We start from the raw sequence: 15000 nt of genomic DNA, 5'->3' as shown, positions 1-15000 counted from the left end.
TTATGGAGGCAGGCAGAAAATTCAACATTCTGGAAGTAAGACGCATGATAAGGACCGTACAGGCTGAACCATTTTGCGTTAACGAATTCCGTTAGACCTCAGAGGGATGATAGCGAAGCCCTGATGAGGCAGACATTGAATTTGATTGACTTCATACTACTTTTTTGAAATAGGATTGACCTATTTCACGACCTATCTGTGTAGATCATAAGTGTCTCCAGGGACATGAACGAGGTGTATGGCAAGAATTTCTCAACTGACACGAGCAAGGGTTAGAATATCATAACATAAACAAAATGTGAAGTAAACGATAAGAGCAATGATAAAAGTTATGAGAGAGAGAGAGAGAGAGAGAGAGAGAGAGAGAGAGAGAGAGAGAGAGAGAGAGCGCTAGTCACATATTAACATAAATATCATGTTCCTCAGTGACTTTTGTGGTCATCATCGCTCCACGTGTGACGATGAGATACAAGAGCCCTCAGTACGACGAGACACATTTTTCTGAGTTGTTCCAAGGTCACCACTTGTATCGGCTATATCTGGCTGCACCAAATAATTTTGAAATCTTATACAGATCTTTAGAGCTAGATATTCTGTGATATGCAACACAGTATTGAAGAATGAGCTTTTTTGCCATCAACTTGTTCGGAAAGGAGACAAATAAATATAAGACGAAACACATTGTAGTAATTTATGAACAGTTCCCGGAGTTTTTATCATAAATGTAATCATTCGTATCTTTGTAATCTGTTTTCTTGATGCAAGATGTAAAAGTAACTATACATTATTTGAGATTCAGTGAATGATTCATATTTACTGTAGAAAAGTAGTAATTTATATATTTCAGATTATTCATAGTAACTTCATATTTCAGGCAACAATGACTGTTGGTCTGACTAAGGGTAGATTGCCTGCTTCAGAACTGAGGAGAGACTGCAGTTCATCAGTGCCCCTCCATAATTTGAGGCCTCAATTAATTCGTTAGGATGAATTTAAATACTCTCCTTCAAAACACACTGCAGTCTTATGATATTTTTGTTTGTGTAACATCAATATAAAGATAAACGTCTTTGTCGGGGAATCATTTCTCGTTGTCTGGTGGTGTCCATATTTTGAAATTCGCTGATGATAAGCGTCATTGTTTGCAATAAAACTTCCTCTGAAGACCTTGTTTTCCATGCATTATGACTTTTTGATAATCTGAAAACTACTGAAGTAAGACTCATGAGCTTAACAGAAACTCTGATTTTTATTAGATACTATTGGAATGTTCACTATTATGATTTAGGTCTTAATATATATTACAACAGAATTTTTATGCTTATCCTTTTGCGGTGTCGTCTAGACTTTTACTGATGTCTTGTTCAGATTCAGCATGAAATTGTTCTTGGAACAACTCCTATAGTATTACATTGTAGATGAAATGCCGGAAGTTGGAGGCTTTCCGGGGCTATGTATCTCTCCATCTCCCTCCTTCTCCGTCTGGAATAACCTATGTAATACGGCAATGTAAATGAAATGTCTGAAGTAAGAAGATTTCTTAAGGAATTTTTTTCTCTGTCTCTCTTTATTTATCTCTCACCAGCGTGTACATAGACAAACACACACACACACACACATTCCCAAACAGAATGTATTAAGACTTCTTAATATATACACACACACACATATATATAGACGCACATACACATATATACATATATTTACATATAGGTCTATAAGCGTCCTTTTGGACTATCTTTTTTTATTTTTATTTTCCTCGCCCAAAGCTAACATTGGAGGGAATAACGCAAAGGGTAAGTTTGAGAATAAGGTAGAATTCGAAATAGAGAGAAAACTAAAGAACTAAACTGAACTGCTTCATGTCAGGATGTCAGGATGTCAGGGACACAGCAAAATGTTCCTTTATTGCCCAGATGTTGTTAAAAGCCGTGAGAATATTCTTGACTTAGCCTCTTTCCTATAGTTTCCAAACTTCACGTTATAGTTGGAAAACTATCCTAATTTCATTTTAACGAATTGTCAGCCTAAGGGAATCGTGACCCCTTTGCCATTATATTCCATTGTATTACAGTACCCAATCTAATTTGACAGGAGCCATTAGCAGGTAGCACCCCCTTCACTTGCCAGAATTCACACCATCTCACGTGAGGTCAGTCTGACCTGACCCTTAACCATTTTACCCGACCCTTTCCTCGCCATTGTCGTTGGAGCCTTCTGCATTCGCGACTCTGCCTCCTTAAGCTTGCATCCACGCCTACTAACCTGAGCCTCGCTACCTAAGCTAGCACTATTGTTCTTTTTTCACACCTCCTCTGCCGGCGCCCAATGACCTCTTTCAGGTACCCGTGAAGGATCAGTGGCAGAGATAAAAGTATCCAAGACGATCAATCTAGTTCGAAGGGTGCAATCCAGTTTTGGGAAAGACATATCCAGTTTGGAAAGGATGCTTCCAGATTCCTGAAAAAAGGGTATAAATATGGCTTGATCTGTTCTACCAAATGGCACTTTGCCCTAGCCAGCACTGTGGCAGTATATCCTGCATTATGCCTTAACCAGCCCTGCGGTCTCGTCCCAGTCTGAAGTGGTGTCACGCCCGACATCTTGGCCTGCTGCTCTCTCCGACTTGTGACTTGATGTTGTACTCGGCTAGCTTACTCTTCAACTATGTTGTTTCCCGAAGTCACTGTTCCTGAAGTTCCTAAGGGTGATGCCTGATGAGGAGTGCCTACCCTTTTGATTCCTTGATGGAAGCCCTGCAAGTGACCAAAGACCTTCCTCTGATGCCCTGGCTCAATCTACGCTTGTCCTGTCCATGTATTAAGGTAATTGAAATTGGAAATTGTTCTGGCAGCTCTTCACCTACTGTTCCTTGCACTCATTCCCTATTGTGACTGTTTTCTCATATTCCCATTCTTATTCCTGTCTCCATCAGAAACCCATGTGAGTCATAGCAATTGTGATATTCGCATGAATTAAGTGTTCAAATGATATTAGTGTGTGCCACATTGATAATAGTAATTTCATTGCATTAATGTAATATTTTGTGTAAGTCTCTCTTTGCCTTTTACCATCTGTAAGTAGGTTAACCATCTTTAGTATCCTGTGTTCAACGTTGATTTGCAGATTCATGTAGACCGACCCATTGGGTGCCTCCTCCTGTAGTCCAACAGTGACACAAATGCGTTCTGCCAGTGCCAAGTCTTGGGCTCCAACATTTTATGTTAATGTTGATAGTTCAAGTTACTACTGTCATAGTCTGCATGACGGGTATTAAGTTTATTTTGAGAAATTCAAAATTTGGCTCTACTCATAAATATGCCTTGTGCAAAAACTACTACAATGACTCAAAGGGGGCATGCATCTGTGAACAGAATAAAAGGGAAAGGCACTCCTCACCAGGCAGCGCCCTCAGGAACTTTAGGAACAGTGAATTCAGTAGGGCTGTCAGGGCAGACGTTTAGACAGAGTCAGGTCGGGGAACAATGTAGTTGAAGGGTAAGCTAGCCGAGCACAGCACCAAAACACAAGTCGGAGATAATGGCGGGCCAAGATGTTGGCCGTGACAAGTCTTCGGAATGGGATGAGACTGCAGGGCTGGTTAGGTCGTAATGCAGGACATACTACCTAGGGTGCTGGCTAGGGGAAAGCACATATTGATAGGCCAGGTCAGGTCATATTTATAACCCGTTTTGACGAATCTGAAAGCATTCTGTCCAAACTGGATATGTCTCTCCCAAAACCGGATAGAACTCCTCAAACTGGATTGATCGGCTTGGATACTTTCGTCTCTGCCGCTGATCCTTTGCAGGTACTTTAAAGAGGTCATTGGTGTGGAAAATGAACAATAGTGCAAGCTTAGGTCGGGAGGCTCAGGTCAGTAGGTTTGAATGTAGTGTGAGGAGGGGGGGGAGAAGTTGTGGCCGCTAAAGGCTCCAATGACAATGGCAAGGAAAGGGTCAGGTCAGATGGACCTCCCGTGAGATAATGTGAATTCTGGCAAGTGAAGGGGCTGCTACCTGTCAATGACTTCTGTCATATTAGATCAGGGACTGTAATACAATGGAATAAATACAATGGCAAAGGGGGCACGATTCCCTTAGGTGTTGTTGACCCTTGGGGTTTATTGTATGGCTGGTAGCAGGGTATGACAAGCAGATGATAGGGAATGAATCACGTTTGACAAGTCGCTAAAATGAAATTAGGAACGTTTGTCAACTACGAGATGGTGCTTGGAAACATAGAAAAGAGGCTAAGTCAAAAATGTTCCCGCGGCTTTCAACAACATCCCGACAATAAAGGATCGTTTTACTGTGTCCAAAAGGACGCTCGTAGCAATACCTATATACACTGTCGTTTTGCCTTCCTTTTTGGGACTTTGTCTTAAATGCTCAATAACTGTTCTTGAAATTTGTATCCTGCTGAAGACGTAATCTATAAGCCAGATATAAAACTAGATATAACAGACAAAATTTATTCATTTATTTCGTAGACACTGAAGTTACTATTCATTGCACAACTTGGTAGGTATTCTCGAGTGTTCTGTGAGTCTTCCTCGCAAATAACACACATAAAAAAAAAATTATTTTTAGTTTCTGATCAGTAAAAGAACAAACATTACTAGAAATGAAGGAATTTAGTAGGGTCACATCAGTCCTCCTTCTCTTGTAAAGAGCTTTCTTTATAAAAATATAAAAATAAAAGTGTTCTGTCTAAAGTTTAATACGTTAAATAAAGGTGTATTTTTTGGGGGGTTATTTTCCAGTTGATGAAATCAGCTAATCTTTTAGGTTCTCTGCCAATATTGTCCATTGACAGTCGAAAAAGACAAGCGGGAACCGACCTTTAAAAAAAGTCATTCATCGCTTATGTTCCTTGTGACTTGATAGGGAAAAAGATTGGCAACTTCAGCACCGAAAGCAGGAAAATCAAGAGAAAAACTATTACCACCAGAATCCATCATCACAACAACGACGACAGTGGTAGTAACAACAATTTAGGAAGAAAGCGATCCGGATTATTACCAATAAGTCATTGTTTACCAACGCAGATTCACCAGGAATACATAAACGCTTTGTCTATGAATACAAATCGCTCTACCTGCACTTTATTACAGTGGTATTGTGTATCCTGAACACTCTCTCCGCTAAACCCCGGCCCCATATCTTTCAGTCTTGGGAGTGTTTTAGCTGTACACATTTTTAACTAACAAATCCTTGGTATGACAAAACAAGAGAAAGTTTCGGAACGAAATTCCATCCAACTTTTATAGCTTGTTTGCCTTTGACCAGCATTAGCAAATATAAGATGCTGCCTCACGTCTACAGCCCTGCAACTCAAACCCTGATTGTGCTACTTAAAGATGTTCTCCTAATTCCGGCTGTTTTCCTTCTCATGTCAGAGCGAGACTGCGCAGCGAAGCTGATATGATTTGCCGGTACACTATGCCTTCCTAGCTGCAGGCATCTTGCAAGGCTTACGGGGAATTAACGAGAGGCGTGACGGAGAACCTAGATTGATTAGATCATACACTGTTAAAACAGTCCCAGAAGAATGGTAGATGAAGCTGGAGAGTCAAGGAATTGATAATTCTTCACAAACAATCGCTGAGTACTTGATTGTTGGAAGTCGTCGTGCCAGATGATGGTTAAGAAAAGTGCCAGAAAACAGAGAAGGAGGTTACCTATACTCGGTTTTTTTCCATCTGTCCATCCGCCTGTGGTGTTTTCGCATGGTAACACTGCATCCCGGGCTTTAAATGGTTACGCTATGTGTAAGTTTTAGGTAAATAAAAGGATATCTGGGTGTACATTTGCAACTGAAAAATGTTTTAATAATTTACTGTATGCGAATTTCACCGTTAATACCGTTAATATTCGAAATAGGATATCATTTAAAGCCCGGGACGCAGTGTTACCATGCGCAAACACCACAGCCGGATGGACAGATGAAAAAAAACAGAGTATGGGAGTTCATGGTGTTTAGTCTACCAGAATTCATCAGAGCTTTATTACAAGTCTTTTGGTTGTTGTTTGTGAGGATTTTGGACTAATGGGGGACATGTACGTACGTACGTATAAGCACAGATTCTTCGTCCTTGAGCTGCCAGCATTAATTTTTCATCTATCAACCTAACATTTATTATCGAGAGCTCTCATCTTAAGGCATGCTCTTGGAACCAATGTAATATATTTTTCTTCAGTTTTAAGTCTTCTTTCTTAATGTAGATTTCCTTTACTTCATCATCCATCACAGCTGTTATCCTTTCTTTTCATTTGTTACCAAAAATCGTAGCCAAAAATCAGTTACATCTCTTTATAGCCCCAACTCCTGTAAGGAATGGAAACTTTTTCTTTATATTCTTCATTGGTTTACTTTAATGTTATCCCTCTTCATTATAACTTTTGTCAAATATCTGACTAGAGGCTTCAGAACATAACTTTTTTTCTTTTTGAATAGCAGCTAACATTATTACGTAAAACGTATCTTCCGATGATGAAAGCTCCTTATGCCATTGATACCTGTTTCCAGACAATCACATTTACACTTCCCTCACCTACATCTCCTTGAGACTTTAATTAAAGAATGACCAACTTGATAAGAATGATAAAAAATTGCAAATCATTAAATTTTCTAAAGAGAAGGAAAATGTAAAGAAAAGCAAAGTTAAAAAAGGGGTAACGTACGCATAAGGAAAACATTTCGTAAATGGTTTTAGTGCGTGACTTTTTTTTTTTTAAATGATTTACATTTTTATTTCTTTTTTTTTTGTGCAAGAGCATCACCCGACATCCCCTTGTGAAGAATCCTGAATCAGGAAAACGTCGTCTAAAAGACTTCTACTCAGTAAGACTGCAGAAAATGATTCCTCATAGGAAAAGTTCAGGTTTTCTTCCTCCCTTTTTAGTTCTCAGTCGCCGCGATACAGTTAATCACAATCAGATTTCGGCCGTACTTAATGGCTGTTTACTCTTGCACAGTCACGCTTCTGTCCTTCAGACTCCGATTGCATAAACGAATTTTCTTAAAAGTCATGTTCCTGTATGATCCTGCTGCCAATAAGTTACTGGAGCTAACAAGAATTCCTGAACAGTATATATATATATATATATATATATATATATATAATATATATATATATATATATATATAAATGGATGTGTGTGTTGCATTCCAGCAAAACTCTGAAAAGCATACAGCAATATCAATCAAACTTGTATACGTATGACTTACCATCTTATAAGATAAACCATCTATAAGAGAATATTATCGGAGGGGTAAGTCATCACCGGGCCGAAAGGGGAGGGGTTGTGTGTGGGAAAGGGATGAAATGAAAAAATAACCCAAAATGACATATATTAGTGTCTAATACATCGATTCCAAACCAGGGTTCTGTGGAACCCTGGGGTTCCTCATGTCATCATCAGGGGTTCTGCAAGAAGTCTTGAAATGAATATGTATTGCAAATGACGCGTGATCTGCACTTATTTACACAGCTTGAATTGCAGTGATAGAATAAGATATAATTATATATATATATATATATATAGATATAATATATATATATATATATATATATTAATATATCTATATATATATGGTGCCTGTAGATAAAGGGTCCCTAGCATAGGAAAAATTGTTCTAGGGGTTCCTTGAAAGTATAAAGGTCGGGAATCACTGGTCTATTCCATAGTTTTTGAAGTTGCTGAGATGAATAGTGACACCGCCAATGCCCTTTAAATCCAGGTTCAGCCCCGACAGGAAGGGTGGGCGGGCAGCAGTTGAGAACTGGGTGGGAAGGTGTGACATATAAAAATAACTGAAAACAACAGATATTAGTGTCTAATCAATAGTTTTCGAGGTTGCTGAGTGAACAGTGACATTCCCCTTTATGTCTGTTATGTCTAAGTTCAGCCCTGATAAGAATGGGGGATCGGGGGTGCGAGAAGGGGGTGACATGTAGAAATAACCAAAAACTACAGGTATTAGTGTCTAATTCATAGTTTTCAAGGCCACAGAGGTGAACAGTGACACTCATGATTCCCTTGAAGTTCCAGTTCAGCCCTGATAGGAAGGAGGGGTAAGCTGGAATGGAAAGGTGGTGACATGTAAAAATAACCAAAGACTACAGATATTAGTGTCTAATCCATAATTTTCGAAGATACTGAGATGAACAGTGATATTCTCGATGCCCTTTAAGTCCAAGTTCAGCCCTGATATCAAGGGGTGGGTGGTGAAAAGAGGTGAAAAAGAAAATGTGAAAAATGACAGATATCAGTACCTAATACCCAGTTTTCAAGGCAAGTTCAGCCCTGATAGGAATAGGGGTGAGAAGTGGTGAAATACAAATTGTCACAGATTCTGGGCAAGGTAACTGAAGTAACTATCTTAACAGGAGAGAGAGAGAGAGAGAGAGAGAGAGAGAGAGAGAGAGAGAGAGAGTATCAGTTAACATTCAGTTTTCCCAGGCAACGCCAGATTGTTTAGATAGTGTATATTATATATATATATATATATATATATATATATATATATATATATATATATATATATATATATATATATATATGAACACACCATACGATGATACCTTTCTGCTTTGAGAGGGAGATCTGCTGTTATCTACAATTGTGTCACCTTAGTAGACTAACTGCCAGGTACACAATGCATTGCCTGTTGCAGCAGGGGCACACAAGATTTTTAAGGCAATGGGCCTAGTCATTCATAGGGGCCGAATGTTAGGGGAATCTTTGTACGCAACAAAATTTCGTATATAAAAAATATCATTCAAGTATATGCTTTTAATCAGCCCGTAAGTTATAATCATTCAACTTACATTAAACATTTAGTGTTTTTTTTTTTTCATAAAACGCTACAAAGTTTTCAAAAGTTAAGTAAGCTGCCAACCCGATGACAGACGAAATAGACGAAATTAGCTGGGGTAAAAGCTTTCTTATTTTATATAAGTGCCTGTGTATCTAATCTGCGCTAACCATAGGGATAGCTTGATTTAGGAAATTCTTCTTTTTTGCATTTTGACTGACGGTTTAGGTATTGTCGGCGTCCTTATACCATTGAGGTACAAAGATATCTCACTGCTCAGACCCGGATGTCTTTCATTTCCCTACTATGAAGCTTGTTTTATCTAGCTGTTAGTGAATATCCGTTGCGGATATCAACGAATTTTTACTACTACTATGAGATTCAGGGTCTCTGTAACACGGTTTTTTGGACTTTGCTCCTTGTCAAAGCATCGGATGTAGCTGAAAGTTGACATATGTATATTTTACAATCACACACAAATTTTGTCAGCATTATCAATAACCTAAACCCGATAGTTTTTTAGTTTTTTATATAGTAAAAAAATTATCTAGCCCGACGCCATGGCCAATGATTACGAGCCAAGAGTCGAAAAACATTCATTACGTAAGCAAGGTAAACAAACACCTTTTGACAAATGTTGCCCCCGCCCATCCACCAGACAGAAATTCCATCGGCTTTGAAACCCAAAGACTTTATGAATGGCGGAACGATACATAGATGTGGGTGGGGTATCAGTGCTAGCGTAGTAATACTACTGTAGCCCAGTAGTGCCCGCAACAGTATAGCATAATAATACATAATTAAACGTTTCAGGCCCAAAACTGCTGGGATCCTTGAGGATCATTTAGCACTTCTTACAACTACTCGAGAAATTAGTTTTTATAGCCAGAAGTTAAATTTTCTAATCCAACAATGCCCATGGTAGCCTTCAGTGTTATCCTGAATTATAACGAGGCGAAAGTGGGTGGAGCCTCATGAAGTCACCATTCTGACGTTAATTATTGGTGAAGGTTTAAAGCCAATATACGGTACCGGCTATTTTTTTCAGTAAATAGGTAGATAGCCAATAAATAAAAATTGCTTGACATTGGATATAGTAGTTATCAAATCAAGCTTGTCTACTATGTTTTTGATAATTACCAACTATTCCCTACATCTTGTCAATCTGATTGTGACCTATAAAGTAGACTGTAATTTCTTTGGAAACTTATTTTGGGAGTGTTTTTTGTATTTATTAACATATTTTGTTGGTTTGTTCATTATGACAATTATCATTGGAGAGGTTCCAGAGTTCATAAAGGTGTACTGCTTTGCTTGTATTTAAATTTGTATGTCATTGTTGCCAGAGGTTTAGCCTTCGTTACGTATAGCCAATCATCGAGAAAGAGGGAAGAAATGCTGTCATAAGTTACGTAACGAGTGCGTTCGAAACCTTTTCTCTGAGTAAGTTGGCCCGTCTTCAAAAAAGGTCACTTTTACATTATAAGTACCAAATTTATTCAACCTACGTAGTGCAGAATACACTCAAAATTTATGTGTTGATATAATATGTATTCTGAATAAGCGTTATATTTATGAAATGCATAGATAAAAAGTTATTGCGAAAAAACCGTGTTACAGAGGCCCTGAATCTCATAGTAGGTGGTGCGCATCGTGATGTTAAGCTATCGCTTTTAGCTTCAGTGATACGGGCTGAGGAGGTTTACTGTTCGTTTAAAAATAATAATACGATTTTCTCTAAGATTCATACGCTCTTCGTGCTCCTAAAGTTAAGAGAGCCTTGTGCTCCCTTACATCTATGTTTTCTAATAGTTTTTTCTTTCAGTTTAAAATCTTTTAGTTTTCCATATCTGGACGTTATTCTGTGGAAAATCGTTAAGTTGGAAGTAGCCGCTTGGGTCTATTCTGATATTCTAATATTGGCTAATATGAAAATAACTAACATTCCATTACTCTTGCTATATGCAAATTTGTAGTTCATAATACCTTCCCGAGTTCGATTACCTTCAATCCATCTTTAATCTATACCTAGCTGAATTTGCTGCTGTCCTGAAACTTCAGCTTTACGGCATAACAAGTATTTGCCAATAACGTTCGTGAATTATCGTCAACTATAACTGTAAATATAATGATGATATTTCAAAAACTATTTTACTTAGTCTTACAAAGTTATAATACTTGTTCTACACCTCTGAGAGATACAATTCTTATCCCTATTTTAGGATAAACTATGTCGCATCTATACTTAAGAGTTAAACAGGATCAGTACTCCAGAACGAATGGAAAAAAAAAGGAACAGGGAGGAATATTGCGTCAAGAAAATGTACCCATTTTACCCTCTACCTATTTTAGAAGATAAGTGCTCGTGACCCCATGAATACTTGAAATCCGTTAATAATGGAGAGGCCATCCCAAACATGAAGCCTTGCTGAGTTGCCAGTAGTGCAAAAGTCACTGTGGTCGTCACTGCTATTTTCAAACCTCGAGAGATGATTTCGTATCATTGCTTTCATAATCATTTATACATTTACATAAATCTATCTATCTATCTATCTATCTATATATATATATTATACACACACACACATATATACATATATATATATAAATATATATAAGTATATGATGCATATACACATATATTTCTCTTTTTGTCATCTTCTATCTCCTTATCGTGTCTTCACAATTGAGAGTTCTATTCTAGTGAACATACTAGACTAAAAGATAACAATAACAGTAATAATAGTTCTATAGTTATAATGATTATAATGGAAATAAATATTATCTGGAACTCTTGCATTCCTTGTCAGTCATCCTTGAGACTCTATTAGAATAATAATAATAATAATAATAATAATAATAATAATAATAATAATAATAATAATAATAATAATGGTAATAATAATAATAATAATAATAATAATAAGTGGACTTGAGAAACAAAGAAAGCATAAAACTTTTTCGCTCCAACAATAGGATCTTTCGATTAAGAGTGACTAATTGTGCATCAACAATATATATATTTGTAATAACCACTTTTTCAGGGTAGAGATGGGATCATTTCGAATCTGTGTACAGAATCTGAGTTCGAAATTAATAACCACAGAAGAGTAGGAATCAGCTTTAAATCTCTCATGGTGGCTTAGCAGATAAGTCCACAATCTCAGTCATTCCCCGTAGAATCCAAAAAGCATTTCGGTGAAAGTTATTCCAATATTAGGAGAGTTCGATGTCAAGGGGTATTTGTGCCTCAACATTTGGGGATATATATATATATAATATATATATATATATATATTTATAAATATATACACACACACCCATATATATATATATGTAAATATATATATATATATATATATATAAATATTTATTATATATATATATATTATATACATATACATATATGTAAATATATCTATATATTAACTATATATATATATATATATAATATATACATATATTTATATATATACATATATACATATATATATTATATTATAAAATATCAGATGTGAATAAGCAACTCGCCAAACCGCTTATTTCCCTGTGATTTTCGCTTATACATATGTAAATGTCCACGCACACACCACACATATATATGCATATATATATATATATATATATATATATATATATTATATATATAATATATATATATATGTGTATATATATAAATTGAATATATAAAGCATATAAAATTGATTATGAAGGGTAAGTTTCTTTGGTGTTGATAAATCCAATGTATCTGAATCCTCTTGTTCTCCTTTCGCTTGATTAAAGGATTAACTCCATTTTGTCTTCTTTCTAGGGCGGAGACAAAAATTAGCTTGACGGCAAAGCCGACTTCATAAAAGTGAAAGTGTGAAAGAAAATGCCATATAAATGAACCATGGCCAAGGAAACCGCTTTATCGTCCCAGCCATGAAGGTTTTCTTCATTTTCCCCAACAGTTATCTACTTATATTTCGACAAGATTTAACTATCAGTCATTTACGTTTTATTTCACGTCGAGCTCAACAGGCCTGCCGTGACACTGTATGATATGTATGTATGCGTGTGTATATATATGTACATATACATATATATATATATATATATATATATTATATATATATATATATATATATATATATATATATATATATATATATACAGACATATATATTCTATAATTTACAATACACATACATATGTATATATATATATATATGTGTGTGTGTGTGTGCCAGGCCAGGAACATGAGTCATCCTAAGCCAGGTATGCAAGGACTGTCCTTCAAGCGTTCTTGTCCCGCCCACAGTTTGTTATGAAGCAATAATCTTCCCACAGGAGATCAAGAAGATTTTATAGGAGTGCACAACAGGATTTTTTTACGTGCAGCCGGAGGTGCATATGAAAGGAATTGATAGGAAGATTCATATGAAGAAAGAAATTATAGTTTGGGCTTTTAGGTTTGCTCTATCCGAAGATGAACAGTAAACGAAGAATATTGTTTTGCCTTGCATCAAAGTGAACCGAATGGAACTGATAGAGATGCAAGAGATGCAAGTTACAATACCTTTTAATCTAGCCACAAATGCTTTATTGATGCAGTAACAAAGGGCTTGCTTTTGAAATGGCAAGCAGAGGGAATTGCTGTAATACTTCAGAAAAAAAAGAGATAATCACAAATGGTTATCTCAGTTTTCACCCGGCAAAAGAAGTTACCCTATTACTATTGTAATATATTTCTTTCATCCTTGTTATGCTTATTATATATTAGGAGATTCAAAATAAAAATTTGGTGAAAGTTCGAACGCTCCACGGGCTGCAGGTTTAAAAATAGAACTAGCAGACTGATCAGCCACTGTTTTTCATATTTTGGTGTTTAGCTAGGCACTTGGTGTCCAAATAGAAGGCTGAGTTGTCTTGCTAGCAAAAGGAAAGTGGGATATGAATAAAATAAAGGGAGTTATATATTAATTGCTGCCGGCTTGGAGTGGAGGGAACTTGTATAAGAGAATATGTCATCTTTTTAGCATGTCAAAACCTCGGCTGGCAAACTTTCTATTTGGAGCACTTCTTAAAAGATTTATTCATTTACTTGTAGTATCTATTAAAAGCTTGTAAACTTGTAGCACTTATTAAAAGCTTAATTATTGACGTGCAGCCTTTATAAAAAGCTTAATTATTGACTTGAGCGCTTATTAAAAGTTTAATCATTTTTAAGATATACGAATTTCTGTAACAATTATATATTTATTACTGCCAGCTGGGAGTGGAGGGAACGTGTATGGGAGTATATGTTATTTTTTGGAGGGAAAGGAGCATGTCAAAACCTCGGCTGGCAAACTTTCTACTTGGAGCACTTATTAAAAGCTTGGTTATGTTTACTTATTGCAACTTGTCAAAAAGCCTAATTATTTTCAAGATACAAGAATTGCTACAAAAATGTCAAGCTCTCGAAAGCGGGTGTGACTCCTCACAGACCGGTGATTTCGCAACATTCTCGCTGACTATTTCTCAGAAACTAAATGTCCTTTCGCGAGCAAAAGCACTGTGCGTTTCCTCCGACTTGCTGTCGCTGTAACGTTTAGGAAATTGCAACCTTTTCGCGGAAGGAATGAGACAAAATACTTCCAGACAAAGCTTCTCTTGCCGACGTACATATGTGCTACTTTGAAATGAATCTTCCAGCATTCATGTCATTTCCGTCTCGTTCTCACCTCTCACCTTTCGTGTGGGAGCAGAATGCGCTTTTGCCTCTTCGTCTGTCTGTCTCTACTTCCTTTCGGCCCCTGTCGTCGCCTCTCACCCTGCATGCTGCGTCAGGATGCTCGTTCTCCTCTTGTCATCAGTACGAATGGATATTTTTTATTTCTTCATCTTTATTCTTCTCCTGCCCTACTTCTCATTTCATTTCTCTATCTGTCTGTCCGTGTTTTTTCTACTTCCTTCTTACTTCAATGTCGCCGGGTAATGTTTGTTTCTCCTTTTAGGGTTATCTAAATTTGTAATAATCCTTAATCGTCATCATATCTAAGACAGGGAATATTTCAGTTTCCTGAAACTCTGTGTTCTTCTTATACTTTACCGAAATGAAGCTTGCAAGCATTCCGATAAGTCTCTGGCCTCTCTTAAATGCTTGTGCCACACTCGCAGACAAAATTACATGTAAGAGGTATACATACGTAC

This window comes from Macrobrachium nipponense, chromosome 10 (genome assembly GCF_015104395.2).
Source record: "Macrobrachium nipponense isolate FS-2020 chromosome 10, ASM1510439v2, whole genome shotgun sequence".
In the NCBI taxonomy this organism is placed as follows: domain Eukaryota; kingdom Metazoa; phylum Arthropoda; class Malacostraca; order Decapoda; family Palaemonidae; genus Macrobrachium; species Macrobrachium nipponense.
This window is presented reverse-complemented; position numbering follows the sequence as displayed.